Here is a 20,714-nt window from a genome sequence, read left to right as displayed (position 1 = left end):
AAACTGGGTTGTTAATAGTGATGTGACAAATGTCATGTCAATAAAATTGGATGGCCAATTCAAATATCTGTTCTCTAGATATTCTGTCCTTGAAGTCACCTACTGTTTTTCCAGTGCAAATATACTCATATGATATTAATCCATTTAAATCTTAAAATTCAATGGTTGCCATTTAATGAGAACTCTGAGAAATCTTGCCTCTGCCACAATTCAGATCTTTGTGGTCCCTTTGCTCCTATACACCATGACCTTGTGCTCCTACAAGGTCAGAAAGAGAGTGCCTCTTTCTTCAGAAGGGGCCCAGTTCCTGTTTTAAATTTTTCACTTAATGAAGTCAGGCCCACTGGCATAATCTCCCTTTGATTAGCTCAAAATCCATTGCCTTGGAGCTCTCACTACATCTAAACATATCCCTTCACTCAGACATTTAGCTCACCTACTCACAGCAGAGACTTCTGCTCACATCGGAGGTGTATACGCAAGGAGCCTAAAGCAGAGGTGCACACTGGAGGGTCACCTTGGAATTCTACCTAGCCCACGTCCCTACTTAACCATCAGCTATTGCAGCTGATATTTTAAACCCTAAAGGGAGTGTATCCCTTTCATGACAAATCAGGCCTATCAGTGACTAACAATGGCCTCCTTTCTCTTTGCACAGAATGTGTCCTCCTCCTGGCCTGCGCCTCCCTGAATATTTCAGGGTAGCGTCCCATGCCACCTTCTCAAGGACCTTATCCTGACTTCTTAAATTTGCAGTGGAACCCAGTCCACAGCAGTCCCTAGGCCCCGAGCCAGCTCTGCTGGTGCCTCTGCTGGTGCCCTTCTCGACATCATTGACCATCATCACGCTTACTACCAGATAGTGTCTTTATCCGTCTCCTTTCCACAGTTACTGACACTTCAGGTGTTTGTCATCCCATGTGAGAGGGTGACTGTTGATGAAGAAAGAGATGGGTAGTTCACAGTCATTGTCTCTTGGAAAATGAAAAGGCACCCTGCTAGCTGTCTCTCTCTGTCTCTCTCCTGTCCTCTCTTTTTGGGCACACGTCCTTTTATTGTATATTGTTTTGGGGGCAGAGATGAGGACTGAAAAGGATGTTATTCTCCAAGCATAGTATCTGACTTCCTGGTAGATTAAATAGAAAAATTCTGTGTGTATGTGTATACATTAATCAGGGAACTCACTTTTTCATTTTTCAATTTACCGTATTTACATATGAACCACATGGCACCAATTCCAAAATGAACAGAGAAAAGATGAGAAAAATGAGATGAGATATAGCAAAGCAAAAAAATCAAGATTAAGAGAGACAAGCCAAAGAAACACAATAAAAAATATGAAGCAGAAGGCCAGGGAAGATGAACCACGTAGACCAGGCACTCACAGAATGGAGTTAGCACCCGGCAGATACAAGGGCGAGCATGGCTCACGTTTGTCACGGTTTTGGCAAGGGTGTGTTGCAAATGCTTTATGCACGTTGAGTGACGAGTGTTCTTACCAGTGTCCTGAAGTCCTTCCACACGTCTCTTGATAGTTTATAAAGAGAGCGAATGCACCATGGAAACTCCTCCTAAATGAGTGATAAAGTTGCAGTTGCTACCTTGTAATCAATTCTAGGACTCACAGCGGTTTTTCTTGTGGATACCAGAAAATTGTAAATAACCACATAAATTGCTCAGACTTTAAAGCTCATTCCAACAGGTTTTCATCATCTATATGTTAGTAAGAAAGCTGACTTGTATTTCAAAATATTGAGCAGACATTAAAAAGGTATGAGCATGGTAGCTATGCAATAAAATAAAAAGATACAGGCATTATTTAAAGTAAATATGCCCTCATTACTTGTTATCCATGGCATCTTAGAGCTAATGCCGCAATGGGTTCCATTTATATATAAAGCAACTTCATAGTCTCATAACCAGACGGGACTCGACTTTATTTAATCTGCATATTGTTTATATTTGCTTTGGATATAATTAACTCAGATCTATTTCCCTGGTTAGTCTAAATCCTTTTGCCACAGCCTTTGCATTTTTCCAGTCAGTATAGAACTGCATCCCCTCAATGAAGCCAAATTGGTATTACTTTTGCCTAACCAACCATAACAAATGTTCCCCATCCACCAGTACTGCTTGTACACATCAACAATCCTCCAATTTTTGTAGCTCAGGGGTGTATTTCTATCACTGTTGTTCATGCTTTGTATTTCAAACCCACTGTTTTACAACAGTTTTATAGCAAAGATATGCATCCATCTGTACTTTTCTAATTTTAACTATAAAACATTTTTTATCATTTTATGAATGTATAAAATATTTATTGATGGATTTGTTTCTGGTGTTTGGCTGCTGTGATTATGGTGAACAATCATTTGGAAATAATTTGTCTTGTTTATAGTAGTGAGGCATAGAAGGAGTGAAATGTAGGGGAGACGTTTATATAACATTATTAACAATTGCTAAATTGTTTTCTGAACACAGAGTACTGTTCTAACCTCTACAAGCAATGCTGAGAGTTCGAGTTTCTTTTCATTCTCTTCAACTTCCAATTTTAGCCCACAATGGGCACACAGTGAACTTGAAGTTGTAATTAGCATTTCCCTGATAAGTAATGATCTTCATATGTAAATGCCGCTTGGATGGCCTCATTTCTGAAATTCCTATTTAAGTCTTTAACCATTCTTGTAAGTGTACAGTTTTTCATAGTCATCTCTCATGACCAAAGAAGAGGAGACTAGAAATTCTTCTCAAGTGCACTGGGTACATTCCCTCAGATAAACTGCATGTTAGGCCACAAAACAAGTCTTAACAAATTTTAAAAAGATTAAAATCATGCAAAATATCCTTTCCGACCACAATGGATTAAAACTAGAAATCAGGAAGCTAAAGAAAATTAAAAAATGTAGAAATTAAACAACACATTCTTGAACCAACCAGGGGATCAAAGAAAAACCCAAAAGGGGAATTTGAAAATATCTTGAGACAATGAAATGAAAGACAACAGACCCAGACTACGAGACACGGCATAAACAATGGTGAGAGAGGAGTGTATGGGCACAAGTGTCTACAATAACAAGGAAGGGAGAACAATGGTGAGAGAGGAGTGCATGGGCACAAGTGTCTACAATAACAAGGAAGGGAGATCTTAAATAAACAACCTAGTTCTACACTCCGGAAAGTAGAAAAGGAACAAACTAAGCCCAATGTTAACAGGTAAGAAATAATAAAGATCAGAGAAGACATAGTTATGGTCTGGAGAACAGAAAAACTACACAAAAATTGACCATAACTAAATATTGTGTTTTTCTTCCAAATATTCTCAACCCATCATTAACCATTAGGGCAATGGAAATTAAAATAAAAAACAGAAACCACTTTACAATAATTGCATGCCTAAAGTTATATTTTTTACAATAAAAATGCTGAAGAGTATTGGGGGAAATCGAACTCTTCAAAAGGCTGTTGGGAATGCAAAATCATACAGCCAATTTGCAAAACAGTCTGGATGTTTCTTAAAAATTTAAATAGCCTGACCAGGCAGTGGCATAGTGGATAGAGCGTCGGACTGGGAAGTGGAGGACCCAGGTTCAAAACCTCAACGTTGCTGGCTTGAGAGTGGGCTCATCTGGTTTGAGCAAGGCTCATCAGCTTGAGTCCAAGGTTATTGGCTTGAGCAAGGGGTCACTCAGTCTGCTGTAGCCCCTGCCCCCGGCCAAGGCACATATGAGAAAGCAATCAATGAACAACTAAGGTGTCACAATGAAGAATTTATGCTTCTCGTCTCTCTCCCTTCCCATCTGTCTGTCCCTATCTGTCCCTCTCTCTGTCTCTCTCTGTCTCTGTCACACACACACACACACACACACACACACACACACACACACATAAATTTAAATACATGCTTGTCATGTGATTCAGCGACCTCACTCCAAGATATTTATCCATGGGAGATTAAAACATACGTTCCCATACACACAAAATAAACTTTTATTGTTTTAGTTCTCCATACATAAGCTCCCCAAAATAGAAGTAACCCAAATAAATGCCCCTTCACTTGTGAGTGGTAGATTAACTGTGATATTTACAATGGAATACTTCTTACCAACCTAAAGGTCAAGCTTCTGATGTCACAGGGATTAACACCTGATGGACTATGCTAAATTGACATGACAGATTAAAAATGCACCCTGACCACAGAGTACATTTGCATTACATTTTGGAAAAGGAGAAACTGTATGGACAGGATATGGGTCCGTGTTTGCCAGGACATGGGGACAGAAGGAGGTGATTAAGACAAAGGGATATGAGGCGACTGAGGTAATGCAGTTATGAAGGTTCATATCTTGACTGTTGTTAGTTACCTGGCTCTGTGAGTTTCTACAGTCGGGGCCGCTAGACATTAAAAAATGAATGTCACTGTATTTACATGGTGACCTCAGTGAAGAAGTATAAATCATGGAAAAGTGTCGTGACGTCCCTCTCCGGTTGCTCCTCTGTAATTAGAGAAAGACGGTCAGAAATTCAGACCAGGAGAGACTATCTCATTCATAAATATGGACTCTCTATTGTCTTGTTTCTTTGTTCAGCTGTGTGCTTTATGCCTATGTCCATGCATTGTTTGATAATAGATCCTGAAAATATAATGTACCAAGACCAAGGCTAGGCACCAGAATAGAACTTTTAAATGAAAAAACATCTGACTTACCCTAGAAGTATCAGACGACTCCTCTCACCAAAATCAACTCTAAAACTTGGGAAAATGGATGACTCGAGCATTAGGTAGTGGCTAATATTGGCCCATGTCAGTAATCCTTGTAAGAACAACACTCAGTTCTCCGCCTCAGAATGCCTTCCTGCTGGAATATCTTACTGCCCAGAGGGAGAGAGGACAGGAAGCCAGTATCTGAGCCAAGCAGAGGAGTCCTGCTGAGCAGAGGGAGCCGAGATCAGATCAAAGGCAAAGTCGGGGCCAGCTGAGGCTACAGGAGCAGCTGTGGTGGGCACCGGAGAGGAGTCTGCTGGGGGGCAGGGCAGCTGGCTGAGAAAGTTAACTGCCCATGGGTTCCTGGCCATAGACTGGGACTGAATGAGCAGCACGACCTTCCCGGGCTTAGCAGATAGCAACCTGGAGCAGACGGGCTTGCCTGTAACTGGGCAGACCTGGTGAAGCCCCTTGTGGGGGGATGGTACTTTTCTCTTTCTCTCTTTCTCTCCTTCCCTTCCCTCCCCTTCCCTCCCCTCCCCTTCCCTCTCCTCCCCTCCCCTCTCCTCTTCTCTTTCTCTCTGCCTCTCTGTCTCTCTGTCTCTCTCTCTTTCTCATTCCAGGAGACACTCATCAACACGCCACTCACACCAGCATACGCTGGTGACATGAAGAGGTGCCTTGTTCAAAATTAACAAGGACACATTTTAGTTACTTATTAAGCCATTTAAAATAGTACACTGAATAGAAACATAAATAATATCACTTTACAAACATAGTTACATTTTCCAAAGCAAAACCAAGGGTAATGAGAAGAGTATTGTATTCTAATTTTAAACATGACTTCAATGAATAGCCCAATAGGAGTCAACTGAATTCTCAGGTCTCCCTTCTTTGTTTAGTCTGATTTGAGATAATATTTGGTCAAAATAGATAAGAAAAACATGGCTTCCTGCAGATATGTGGTTTTAAAGGGGAGGAATATTATTATACTTATTGGATAATATTGGATTTTTTTTTGTTTTACATCCCCATTAGAAAACATTTCTTGGAGACTAGTTGTGAAGGGGAAGTTGGGACCATATCAATAATTAATTATTTTCCCCATATGTGCTTTCATATTACTGAGCAAGCATTGCCCGTTAATCAAATATTGGCTCAGTGAGTTCTGGAGATCTTTCAAATGTTATGCAGTGTAAAAAACTCACATTCCCACTATCTCCATAGCTCTCATAAAGAGCATTTTAAGTTTTGGAAAGGTGTCAAACTTCTAGTTGAAGATAAAAGTTCTCCGAAATTCTCTTTCTCCTTTTTATTTTATATATATTTGGTTCAGATATCTCATATTACATCAGTGAAAGCAAACACTGTCAGTTACTTTCCTTGGAGTGACAGCATAGGCTCACTTGGTTCATTCTTTGAGAATCTGCAAAATACTCGTCTGAACAAATCTAATTTGTCTTTCAGTCACTTTCACTTATAATGATATTCCATGAAAAAAAAAGTGAGAAAAGAAAGTCTCTGGTTCAGCTTTAAACTCAGTCTCCGAGTGTTTTCTACACTTGAACTGTTGCCCTAAATTAGACTTACTCTATGTCCATCCAAACTCAGCCCGGTCCGGACTTGCAGGGGACACACCATGGTGTTCGCTCCCCCAAATCAGAGCCACTCTGAGATGTCTCAGGGTTTCCCTTGATCTGCCCTACTTATCCACCTGACATGTCTCACATTGTTCAAAAAGCCACTGAACTCCTGAAAGACAGAATCATCTCTCTTTGAGGGTGAAACACAATATGGGATATCTCGGTATCTAATCTCACATCACTAGGAATTTAAATTTAATAATGCAGTTCAGATTAATCCAGTGGTCAACAGAAATCATTCGTTATTGTATTATTATCTATATGAACTGCAAACCTATTTTTGCCCCACCCTGTATATAATTACTTTTTCCAATCAATTTATCACCACGAGTTACTATGTGAGAGGCTACTCTTTTCTTAGGTATTGCTGATTAGAGACATATCTAAGTATCAGCAAAGGAGCTTAATTTTTCTCTATAGCGTGGAGTATTTTCATTGCCTGAGTCTGCATGGGGAAATACACGAAGCTCTGTGAAGGATCAAGACTTGTGTCTTACATCACATGGCTTGCGCAGCTCCACAACATGTCATTTTAGCTACTCCAACACATCACTCCTCAGAGCATGTGTAGGAAAGTTGTAAACTGAAATAACCCTTCTCAAAATTACAATCAAGTGCCCTGAATTACAGTGCTCTTCTAACCTGATGATGATGAAATAAAGAAATAAAGAAACTCACATCACTTTTTTTGGTTCCCATTAGCTAGGAAAAGCTTCCCTTAGTTATGCAATCTTGGGTACAACATTAATGATAAACAATCACAAACAATCCATGTGAACCATGTCTCCGCTGGAGAAACAAGTCCAATAGGGGCTTGGTCATGTATCACAATGAGCATGTGTCAGAACTGAGACGTACCGAGGAACTCAAGTGAGACATGAATTTGGGCCAATCCAACATTTAAACACTACACATCTTTAAGTCTTAGTTAATTATAATTTTGATGCTTAATTGAAAGTACCTTAGTATCACATAGACTTTTTACCTGGAAACATATGGAACATACAGGTTGAAGACATATCTGTACACTAGAAGTGCTTATGAAACATGTTACAAAGTTCGTTTTTAAGGAGGGCTACTTCTGGGGATCATTTCAGTAGGTCTGGAGTACTTCCAGAGATCTCTATATTGTTAAAAGCTAATGCTTAAGCATAGCAATATTAAAAACTTCTGTAATGGCTATCATGATATGTTTTTAAATAAAAATGGAAATATTCAAAGTTCTTTTTCCCCTGAGAACAAACATAAAAGACCAGAATATAAATTTATATTCAATTCTTTAATTTTTTTCTATAAGGGGCAAGAGCTCTCTAAGCTAGTTTGGGAGATAGAGACTGTTGCTAGTGAGAAAATTAGTATCCAATAATTAAACTGTATTTTGAAATCCCTGCTAGTGTGCTGTTCTAACGTAAACATGGCCCAGGGTAGTCTATAAGAAGCCTGGTGACTTCTGCTGTGCAGGAAGCACGCAGACCTGGTGAGCTCATGCTGGGATTGTCCTTTGATCCGTGGGCTTAACTTGCTCTCTACCTTTCCCTATAGCAGGGGTCCCCAAACTACGGCCCCCTAAGGCAGCATGCAGCCCCCTGAGGCCATTTATCCGGCCCGCCGCACTTCCAGAAGGGGCACCTCTTTCATTAGTGATCAGTGAGAGGAGCATAGGATGCATCCTGTGCTCCTGGATCACTGTATGTGGCAGCATCACTCATGTACAGTACTACTTCCGGTGATGTGGGAAGCATATGTCACGGCTCCGGAAGCATGTTATATCACTTGTTACAGCTAGCAGTGACAAATATGGAACCAGATATTGACCATCTCATTTGCCAAAAGCAGGCCCATAGTTCCCATTGAAATACTGGTCAATTTGTTGATTTAAATTTACTTGTTCTTTATTTTAAATATTGTATTTGTTCCCGTTTTTTGTTTTTGTTTTTTTACTTTAAAATAAGATATGTGCAGTGTGCATAGGGATTTGTTCATAGTTTTTTTTATAGTCCGGCCTTCCAACGGCCTGAGGGACAGTGAACTGGCCCCCTGTGTAAAAAGTTTGGGGACCCCAGCCTTATATAGTCAAAGTACATGGATAGCACTCTGTGCATTAGGCATGGACTCCGCTCCAAAAATCCCAGCAAGGAAGGGTCACCGGCCGGGGTCCTCATGCATCAGATGTTCTGCCCTGAACACAGTAGAAGGGAAGCCCATAAAAGTGTTTTCTTTCCTTTAAGATTACCAACTAGGTCCAAAACTTATTTTCTTTTTAAAAAGTCTTATCCACAACTTGCAAGCAATCTCTAATTTTTCATATATACTTGCGTGTCATCAAATGGAGATTCCATTGCTTTGAGTAAGACATGATGATGGGCCCTTTAGATTCCTGTGGAGACAGGGATCTGTTAGGTTTACGGTCATGGGCCATGAATCAACTGTGAGCGCAGCAATCCGTCATCAGAATGGTGGTTGGGAGGTGGGCTGGGATGGATGCCTGTTAGGCTATGGGATGAGTAATGGCACGGGGGAAATGAAGTGCCCTTCTATGACCTAATTCTGCTTTCACAGATCACGTCCCTGCAAAGGTGACCTCCGCTCACTTGCCCCCTCCCAGACCCAGACCTCTACACACACAACCTTTGTTTCACAAATTGTCATGTTTTCATTTTTTCCTAGAGTTGCTTCCTCTCAGCTTTGTTTTGTTATGTTTGTCACTGAATTATGGCTTAGATCAAGAGTGACAACTTTAGAGAGATCCCCCCTGTGCACTCAAGCTAATAAGGCCCTGGTGTCCCTCCCCTTCTGTCCCCACCACCTTAATTTAACCCTTAGTGGTTCTCACCACCAGTGACATCATCCGAGAAACACTCTCTCTTTTTATTCTTTTATAACTTTCTTCTGTTCACATTTGGAACACAATAATACTTTTTTTCTTTTTATCAGAAATAAATCTCTTACATGTTCTGGCTTGATTCAATCATAGTCAATTTCAATTTAGCATTATGTCTTCATTTTTTTCAACAAAAATATTCAAAAAGTCTTCCCTTTCAACTTCAATGTATTTTTACTAAATGTTTAGCTGAATGAAGAATAAAGAAAAGATGGATATAAATAGGAGATTTACTTATATTGGTATATATCAACAACTCTTTTTTTCTGCTCTCTGATCCTGAAACTAAGATATTGGCCACAAGGGAAGCAAAGCACTCGTGTTTTTAAACAGCTTGGGGGAAGGGTTCAGAAAAGACATTGAGGGTGGTGGAACTATTCCGTCAGATAATCTGTGAATACTTTGCACTGTTCATTTGCCAGAACTTGCCAAAATTTGCATTTCATAGCACACCGAGTGAACCTTAACTGTTCACAATTAAAACTTATTTAGCACCCCCAGGGTTGCTGCAGCGTTATTTACAATGGCCAAGATGTGGAGCAGCCCAAGTGCCCATCAGTCGATGAGTGGTCCATTGATACCACAGAATGCTACATGGCCATAAAAAAAAGAAGAAAATCTTGCCTTTCTTGACAGCGTGGATGGACCTGGAGTACATTGTTCTCAGTAAAATAAGCCAGTCAGAGGAAGAAGATAAGTACCACGTGATTTCATTCCTATATGGAATCTAATGAACAAAATGAGCTAACAAGCAAAGTAGAGACAGACTAATCGATAGAGAGCAGATGGACAGCTGTTGAGTGGGTGGGTGGAGGCTGGGTTAGGAGAAAGAAGGAATTGAGCAAAAAAGGACTAAAAAGAGAGAGAGATCATGGACAGGAACAACAGTGTGCGGACTGCAGTGGAGGAAGGTGGGGAGGGTCTGGGGTTAAATGGTGAGGGACAGGGGCCTGACTGGGGGGGGCACACAATATGGTACACAGAGCTGTGTTTAAAATTGGGCACCTGACAGCTGTGTAGTTATGTTAACCGGTGCCACCCCAATGTATTCGATTAAATGAAAACCCTTATTTAGATAGTTACAGGGTGTTGATATAGATATGTAACAAATGAATCACCATTAAAAAAAGGCCTCTGACAGGCATGAGGGTAAGACGCTGACCTCAATAACTTTGGACATGAATGGTGTCTGTACAAGCTGATGAGAATACTGTACTCTAGGAGATAGCCCAGTGTCCCCTGTGTACACTGGGAGGGACAATGTCGGAAATGGATGGCCGGTAGGGGGAGCCAAGAGTCTCACTGTTGAGCTGGAAGGTTGGTGATGAACCACGGGAAGTGGCTAGAATGGCTGCGATGATGAAGAGTTGAAAACATTAGCATGAGCTTATGTGTCGCTTATTACAGATTCAGTTAGATCCTATTGAAATAAGTGTGCATGTGTGTGCACATGGTTCATAAAGGAACCTATATCATGTTTTTCCCAGCAGTATGGTGTTCAGGAAATCATATCAGTAGTCCTTTAAACCAGCATAAAAATGATTGTGTTATTAGGAAGCCTTACATTTACTGCCAAAATAATGCTTATTTTACTTGTCTCAGAAAACCATACCTTTTATGTAACAAGTGGAAAATTAAAAAGTTATTTGCGTTGGTATGTTATACAATGTGCTACGTTGAATTAAGCTGCTGGGCACAATTAATTTTGGTGCCTTTCTCTTCACCCCTCCTCTGTTACCCATGCATATACATTGTCTCTCACTAAGATGTCCCTGTTACAAAATAATCCTCATGTAGTGGTTGAGGGATAAACATATTCCTTTGCAGGGCACACAGAAAAGACAAAACATCTTTCAGGAGTTGAAAGAATGCAGGCTTCATGCAGGAAGTCAGGCATTGGTGTTTTGGCCACGTGGTAAATGCAGAGGAGATATTTTGGCTGCTGGATATTGACATCACATTTTAGTGGCTAGTTTTTATTGAACCTACATTTGTGAATAAAATTTTAAAACTGATGCTCATGCCTAGTGGATACTCTGTATTAAAAGAAATGATTCTATTAAAAATAAAAGAAAACAAAGGAATCATTTTACTGGATCTAAGTAGGTATTAAAGGCATTCAGAGTGTGTTCTGAAGGACCCACGCATCCTAATTTCCACTAATAAGAAAAAACAAAGATAGTTAATTAAATAAAACGTTTGGCATTGTAGCTAAAGCATTTTATTCTTCCTACAATGTCTGCATAATTATTTAAATTTCCTACTTTATCAATGTGTCAGTGGACAGCTGGTCTTAGACTATAGAAACAACATTAATTGGATGCAAATAATAGTTGTTTTTAACCACCCCAGATAGTAGAACTTCACATTTTTGTTTTATGGAAGTAGTCAGATTATTTCTAGCAATCCAATAAACATCAACTGAATTTATATTATGGAAAATAAAAAAATTGACTTGAAAATATGAATAAAGAAGCTAAAAATAATCATACAATATAGAGTATTGTTTTGACTGATGGAATTGGCGAGAAAGTAAACTGCACAACTTAATTCAATATAATTTAATTCAATATATATTTACTGAATGTTTTTATGTGCCAGGAACTACACTGAATTTCCTGTAACCAGAACACCTACAAAAAGCCGGGAGATTGGGAACTCGGAGATCGGCTGATTCTAGGGTCTGGCTGAAGGGGAGGGAGAAGTCAAGGACAACCTTCAAGCCAGGAAATCAGTGATTAGGCCTAGGAATTGGTGTTATTTATTGTTACAAACAATCTTTGACTTGAAGTTGACTCTCTTCCCCTCATTGCACTATTTATTACATACAGGAAGCTATCTTCATTGGAAAATAAAATTTCTACATTATGAATTCTGGAGTGGCCCTGGCCGGTTGGTTCAGTGGTAGAGTGCCCAGCCCAGCATTTAGAAGTTCTGGGCTTGATTCCTGATCAGGGCACGCAGGAGAAGCTTCTCTACCTATGCCCTTCCACTTCATTCTCTCTCTCTCACTCTTTCTCTCTCTCTCTTCTCCTCCTATAGCCATGGCTCAAATGGTTCAAGGAAGTTAGCCCCTGGCACTGAGGATGGCTCTATTGCCTTGCCTCAGGAGCTGAAATAGCTCAGTTGCCTGAGAAACAGAGCAACACCCCAGATGGGCAGAGGATCACCCACTACAGTGCTTACCTGGTAGATCCTGGTCTGGGTGCATGCAGGACTCTACCTCTCTGCCTCCCTGCCTCTCACTTAAAAAAAAAAAAAGAAAAAAAAAGAAAAAAGAATTCTGTAGAAATATACCTTTCATAGCAAGCCTTCTGAGTCTCATATTGGGAAATAAGAAAATGTGTTGAAAAAAAATACTTTGAACTTACTCTTGGTGAGAACACAAAGTTTTTGAAACATCAAGGAATTCTACTTAATTACGCTCCAAGAAAGGCATTAATTCATATAAAAGCTCTCTGCTTGAGATAAACAATGAAATTGACATGCAGAAATAGGGCACTGTATTTTTCTTTACCAACTCTCGGGGAAATACATTCTCATAATAAGCATGTGAGCTCTGTGACACTCTGGCTCCTGATACTTGGGCCATTAGTCATCCTGTTGCAGGTTGGTGTATTTGCTGTCAAAAAGTATTGATTTGTGAATCCTCGTAAGGCATTAGTTTCTTCCTGATACCTTGTTGGGGATTAGATAAATCATTATCATTTGAACTAACTCAGCATTTTTTGTTGCCTCATCAGTCTGAGCAGATGTAGGCACTCTCTTGTGCACCTGAAGTCAGGTAACCCTTACTGTGGGACCTCACTTCTGCGTGCTCCCACAATCTCTAATGCCTGCCCAGGTGTGCAAGCTTGGCATTTTATCTTAATTGTCCGTGCCTGCCTCCCTTTGAGCTGAATGTTTGGCTGAGACTTGCCTTTTCCTTCTAGGATCTCTGAGCCCACTTTTCACCAAGACGTGCTTTTAAATGTCATGTTGCTTGCTCACTCATTACCATTCGAAAGCACAACCCACACCTAGCACTGACCCCTGTTTTCCTGGCCAGGGCAGAGATCTGGCCAGAAGCAGAATCGCTGCAGGGTACAGTTTGGTAGGTATGGATCGTATCTTGTGTATTATTAATAGCGCTAATGTGTAAAGATATCTGACATAACTGTGCATGTGTTGCTCAGGATGCTTACACGGTGTCCTAGAGAAAAGTGGAAAACAGCTTACTCGCGAGTACAGAGACCACGGTGCAGGCTTTGTAGACTTGTGGGAAACCTCACTAGACATGCATCATTGTCTTTCAGAGATATCATAGGTTTTCAGGGAGAAAGAGAGAATTGTAAACTAAGGGTGGGAAGGATGAGAAAAATAATAGAAAAATAAGAAAAAGTAAAATACTTACTGAACAAATAAACACACGTGGATGGTATTATTATGCTTGTTTTACTGCTGATTTTAAATATCATTAGAGAATGGATGTTATAACAGAAGTGACTCACAGGGATTAACTCTTCATTAATAGATTGAACTAAAACAGTAGGCAAAGCACACCCCACCCTGTCTGTTTTCTTCAGGAAACATTCTCACTCCCTTTCTTAATTTTGCCTTCAAGACTTTAATTTTGTGTGTAGATAAAACATTTATCCATTTTGTTTTTTAGTTTCAAAGATGTTGTAGCATACCTTCCCAAGGGGGAAACTTCCATCCATAATACCTTCTTCCTATGATAAATATTTTATCGAACTTGAGATAGAAAACATTAGCTCACCTCAAAGCACATAAAGATTTAATTGGAACATTTCAGCCAAGATAGGCAACTTGGAATGAATATCCTCTGACCAAGAAGGACTGAATGTCTTCCAAAAGCCTGACTAAATTTATCCAGCTGCTTTCTGCCCCCAGGTCCCTGGCCTCCCTTTCACACTGGTCCTAAACAATCAGATGGTCTACTCCAACTCCAGCCCCGGGAAAAGATTTCTTTCGTCTTATTTATTTTTTTATTCACTTTAGTTCTAAAGGATAGAGACTATACTTTAGAAAACTTGCAACTGTGAGATATTTTTTTCTTCCCTTTTGTGATATGAATCTTTTCAGAAACCTCTTCCCTGTATCACAACCAAGAAATGTTGTCCCCAAGGACCCAGGGGTCATCACTCGGAAACACAATCATGAAGGAAGACAGTGTGCCTTGTCTCTGGTTTCTGTGGGAACACAGCAGCCTAACTGCATGGGTGTTTGCTCCTAGTTTTGAAACTTCCTCCTGTCACGAGAAAGTTGACTCTTCATCTGGGTAGAGCCATAGAAAGCACAAGTAGCCTAGGCTCACCCAGATTGTCTTCTCTACTCTCCCCCATTTTGCTGCCATGCACTGACATCAGTTTGAGAAATGTAGCCACTGGCTGTTGTTTTCTAATACTTTGCTCCTCTTAATGTTACAAAATGTCAATCTGTGTGTCTATATCAGTAAGCTGTTGAAATGTAACTGACCATGGAGCTCCACAACTTACCACAATGGGGCGTGTTTCTCATTAACCTGTAGCCTAGCTACGTGCATCCTCCACCCTCCTCTGGGGTTATTCATGCGCTGATGACCGGCTCTCTGCTGGCCTGGCAGTTGTACCAACATGGCTGGGCTCCTTCCTGTGAGTCAGAGGTGTAGGATGAGCATGACTCATTGGTTTCCCATAGACGTTTATGTTCCTATAAGGAATCCCACCAAGACAAGTTCTCTAGTTTGTCCAGAGATGTTCTCACAGCCACAGAGCAGGAACAGAAAGAGTAAGCCATCATGAACTCACACAGAAAGGGCCAACCAAAATACAAATGTTTATTTTAATGCTATAAATTAAGCAATTTGTAAATATAGCTTTGGTCAAATCAAGTTAATCACAAAGTCCAAGTGCAATGGACTAGACATTGTAAGGCAAAGCCAGGAACATAAGAAAGCCATGCAGTTGTTATCAGTTGTTCCTCCAATTTATGACTCTCAGCTTCGTGACCCGCTCTCTTTCAATGATTTGGTCTTTGTCCTATGTCTATGAGTTACAATCAAAATCGTATTTGAGATTTTCTTGTAAAAATTAGAACAACTTGTCTGGTTCTCTTAATTGCATGAATACCAATTCTCTTGTGTCAGAAGCCAAATTCCAAGACATTTCTTGAGGCCATTGAAACCATCAATTCTCTCAGCTTTTTCCTGTGTTTCACCACATGCTGTGTTCACCCCGTCCTTACCCTGCTTAAACTCCATGGTCTGGTATGGTAGTCACGTCCTCATGTATGTGCTGAGTCTGTTGTCTCTGTCTCTCTTGGCTCTGAGTTTGACAAAAATCCTCCTCCTCATTAAATCTACCCGTGTAATTGAAGGTGGTTGGGAGAATCTATAGGCACAATGATTGATTTTGTTTTAAGTATATGGTCACAAAAGTCAAGAGGGCTGTGGTGGGTAGAGTGTTGACTTAGAATGCTGAGGTACCAGGTTCGAAACCCTGGGCTTGCCCAGTCAAGGTACAGACAACAAACAACAAGCAAGCAATAAACAACTGCAGTGAAGCAACTCTACTTTCCACTTCCTCCACCCTCCTCTCTCTGGAAAATCTATCAATAATTTTTTTTAAATAATCAAGAGGGTTGTTAATGCTGTCAGAGAGATAGTCCTATTGCACTTGCTGAGTTCATTCACGTGGGCTGTGTCCTGGAATCCAAGAGCCAGATGTTAGACTATGCTCTCTCCTCTCTCCCTCACCCCCCCATCTCCAACCCCAATTGACAGTTGGATCCCAGTTCAAGCTCTGTGATTCAGATTATCCTGATTCTTTATCTCTCTTGTCTTCCATCCCATTTTTCAGGACATTCATAAATACACATATCCTTGATGTGACCATTTTTCTCTCCTGTTGTGACCCGGGTCTTAGCCATAGCCATCTCTAACCTAAATTACCACTATTCCTGGCTAACAGATTGTCCTGTCTCTACTTATTCTTCATACCGTTTTCTCACAACGAGACACTTGTGCTATAGCACCATTGTATCCAAATACTCACTGCCACTCTCTGTAAAAGGATACTACTTCCTAGTATAGTAGCAGGAAATAGTCAACGGGATTCTTCTTTGACCAGAAGATATGCTTTGGAAAATAAACTGTGAAAAGTGATTCATGTCCCAGCCAATACTTTTTTTTTTTAATGAGGCAAACCATCACTCAGCTAATCCTCTTTTCATTCTACCAAAAGAATGGCAAACCTCAGAAAGCCACTGCCACTTATCTTGTGTGCTGTAAAGAACAAAACGTAGAGAAGAATAAGAGTAGACCTGCAAAGGGTGTGTGACATAAAGGTAGGAGAGTTGTTGTCAAGGATCTCATTAAACCCCGCCAGCAGCCCTCCTGCTATTGGCCAGTGCCTACTGATTTTCTGCTGTTCCTCCTTATGAACGGGGACATCCACTGTGGTCTTCCTCTTTCTGATATACATTGCATGTTGGGACTATCCCAGTGGTGATTCAAATGATCTGATAGGACACACAGTTTAAGTTACCTAGAATGTATAGCAAATACAAGATAAAGTACTATAAACAATTAATATAGATAAACATGCAAGGGACCATAATTGTGTGAGGGAATAAGTGAATGATACTGAGGACCAACTCCGGTCTTGGAATCAGAGATGTGAAATCAGTTTTGGGGAACAGTAATGCATGTACAAGGAACTGGTTTAATTATTTGCTTTCAAGTGAAACTTACTCATTTTTTTTTCTACATAGAATGGCAAAGAATTAACTGAAATAATTTAGAACTGATTAACCAGAGTATATTATGTAAAAAAAAAATTAATAGGCAGCCTTTCCAATTAAAAATTTGAAATTGAATTTTCCCGTGTGGGTGTGTGTGTGTGTGTGTGTAATACTAGGGTTAGATGAAATAAATTGCTGATATTAAAAAATAGAGACAATGAATTTTACTATTAAATGATTCATTTAACAGTGGCAATCTTTTCCTACTATGTCAGTTGGTTTGGGAATACTGTGACTGTCTCCAGAGACCCTGGAAAAACAGCACATTAAAATTAATTACATGTGAGTTTAGCTCAAATTAACTACTAATTGATCAACTTTCATAAGCACATGACTAATTTTTCCATCTCTTAATTAATATTGGAGTCATATTTTGGAGCAACTATGAGATAACACACAAAATTTTTCTCTTGTACCAAGTTCCAGTTTAGGTGACAATAAAATGGTTTTCCAGGGACTAAATTGGCCTTCAGCCTCTGGTTGCCTATTATGACGTTCTGATTTATTAACTGAATTTGAATGATGTTAGTAAGAATGTAGTCCTTTCATTTTACCTAATGCTCTCCTTACACCTCCTACTGTCAGTATATTTATATACTTATGAAGCCTTCCTCTTTGCAAATTTAGACCTTCTCAAAACACGAAGAATTTTTTTTCATCCTTGGTTTAGGCTATCTAAATTTACCTTTTAGAACTGTCCGCTGGTATTTAGGCATATGTAATTTATAGCTCGTATTCAGAACTATCTGTACAATCTCCTGAATCAAATGTGAGGAACTCCCAAGAATGAGGTATCAATCAGAAACAACTGTCTAGGAGATAGGGGGACCTGGTGGTACAATAGCAGATTCTCTTAACATGATTACAGGACTGTACAGGCCAGGGAAGCCACCTCTTCTGTGACCTCAGGCCTAGATGTCACTGAATGGCACAACACCCTGTTTCCCTCCTCATCCCTGGACTCCTGCAAACAATGTTTCGAGTGACAACATCTGTCTTATTTATGATCCTAAAGGTCAAGCGTCTGACCAGGGTCCATCAGCAAGGCAAAGGCAAATATCTAGAGAGCGATCCTGGAATTCGTGGACTGGTTAGATTATGTGTCCTTATCACTTCAGTTCGACACAAAAGCATGGCAATTCTGAAGGCTGCCGAAGACGATCTCACCAGATGAGAGTAAAATAAGGAATTTCCCAACGGAATACCTGCACTTGAGAGTTCTGATATCATCTAGTTCTAAACTTAGATTCGCCACAACTGAAGATAATATATATCTATATACTGGTATATATAGGTATTTGAGAGAGAAAAATTAAATTGCACAGTATTACTTGGCCTGTCAGAAAATGAGATTAAAACAGTTCCTACTGGATAGATCTTCCCAAAAACAAAATAGAAGAAATAAAGTGCTCTAGTAAAATCTATAAAAAACTAACGTTACACTGTAATCTAATTGATTGAATGAAAACTTAGAATTCATATATGTTCTTAAAAATCTGTTTTCTATTTTTACGGGTATTAAGACGTTAGGAGAGTGAAATAAAATAGAAAATCAACATTACTTATTTTTGTGGTAAAGTTCAGTTCCTGAAAAGAAAGTTTTCACTGCACTGTGGCTTGTTCTGCTCTTTGTCTCTGTTTGCTCTGACAGTGCTCAGGACAGAACTTTCCCAGTTCAAGGGCCAAGTTAGGATTCAGCTCTTATTTTCATCAGTATCTTGTGCATGTTCACGAGGGAACAGAAAGACATTTGTTGCAATATGAGCATGTGATTTCCACTATTCTTAAAATTAACACTGTTTTCCACATATCAAAACAGGTCACTTTAGCCTAGGAATATTCTGTTGGATTATCATGTTCTGTTTTTTTTTCTTAATTATAGTCATTTGGAATTTCATTATGTGGTAATATGTCGAAAGCACCTCTTTTTCCTTTATGCCATCTTCTGCTATACTTCCTACTGTGTCAAGGGCGCTCGATTGTCAACTTAGCCAAATTAGACCAAATCATTAACATAGACAGATGGTGGCTACATAGATAGAGTGATACGATTATCACTATCCAAGTGATCACATGTAATTTATAGAACCTAAAATGCTTTCAATGGCAAAAAAATAATGCATGGGTGAATTCTTTTGGGGAACTGATTTAGTTGGCTGATTCTGTTACATAGTAAACTTAATGCTACCTGCAGGAAATCTTTGTATGAAAGTCCCCCAGGCAGTGGCATTTTGTTATTTCAGCTGCGCTGTACTAAGTGTCCTTAAGCTCCATGCATGGGCAGTATACAGGCAGAAGAGAAAAGCAAGTTTGGAAATGTAATAGCCAGAAGCTAGCATGAAAGATTGTGTGTGTGTGTGTGTGTGTGTGTGTGTGTGACAGAGACAGAGAGTCAGAGAGAGGAACAGGAAGGGAGAGAGATGAGAAGCATCAATTCTTCGTTGGGGCTCCTTAGTTGTCATTGATTGCTTTCTCATATGTGCCTTGACCAGGGGCTACAGCAGACCGAGTAACCCCTTGCACAAGCCAGAGACCTTGGGCTCAAGCTGGTGAGCTTTTGCTCAAACCAGATGAGCCCACACTCAAGGCTCGGCTTGGGGTCTCGAACCTGGGTCTTCCACATCCCAGTCCAATGCTCTGTCCGATGCTCTATCCACTGTGCCACTGCCTGGACAGGCCTGCATGAAATATTCCTAATGATCAAGCACACAGCAGTGGCAGCCGGCGATGAGAGTCAGGCCTGGTGTGTGCAGGGGCACAGCCTGAGGGTCTCGTTGCCAGTGATCCCAATGGTTCAAGTCAGGGACAAGTAGACAAGCAGAAGCTGGGCCCAAAGTTGCTATGGGAGCCTGTGCATCACGTGGCTACCCTAGCGCATGCCCCACCCCCCAGGATCACGGCCATGGAGGCTGGTCAGGGGAAGATGGGTGTGTGTGTGTGTGTGTGTGTCCAGGTGCACAGCCTGAGGGTTAGCTCAGGGATGCAGGCCAGGGGCTGGAGGCAGGGCTGGTTCCAGGCCCACCAGTGGTGCGGGGCCGTGAATGACTGACAGTCTGCGTTCCTGTGGCTGAACAACGATCACCGAGGTGAAGTCACGTGCACACGGGGGCGTGGGGGGCTAGCCCCATGCATGTGACGAGAGTGGCAGTCAGCCAAGGCTGTGCAGGATGGCGTCATGCATGCAGGCAGCTGCAGAGGCCTCAAAGGGCTGGTGGTGTGGGTCCTGGGCCGTGGATGGTGGGACAGGGGCGGAGGGAAGCAGGGGCAGGGAGCAGCTCAGGAACTGGCATCTGCAGACATTGTACCTGCGAGGCTAAACCCCCCAAAGTCTGCAGCGGTTGGTGACAGTTCTGTCTTCTTCAGTGGCCAACAGTGCTGGCGCTGTCTGCAGAGCAGGTCGTTGGGAGCCACGTGCATGCAGCTGTGAGGCTGCCGGCAGCCCTGTCACCCTTTGCGTTCCTAGCCATCTGTGCACGTCTCAACTTTGCCCATCTCTGGGCCGGGTGCCACCAAAGTCGGTCTCTCATGCCGTGTCCTCTGGATGCCTGGCAAAACTAGTCACTCACCCGCTGTCCCTTTCCCCCTAAGGACATTCCATTCCAGCTGAAGAGGTTCCCTTAGGTGCCCAGAACCAGCTTGGGAGAGGGATGGTACCGGCAAAGTGAGGCTGTTTGTTCTTCATTTCTTCGGTAATGTCATCCCCAGA

The sequence above is a fragment of the Saccopteryx bilineata genome, chromosome 11, assembly GCF_036850765.1.
Source record: "Saccopteryx bilineata isolate mSacBil1 chromosome 11, mSacBil1_pri_phased_curated, whole genome shotgun sequence".
NCBI classification, from domain to species: Eukaryota; Metazoa; Chordata; class Mammalia; order Chiroptera; family Emballonuridae; genus Saccopteryx; species Saccopteryx bilineata.
This window is presented reverse-complemented; position numbering follows the sequence as displayed.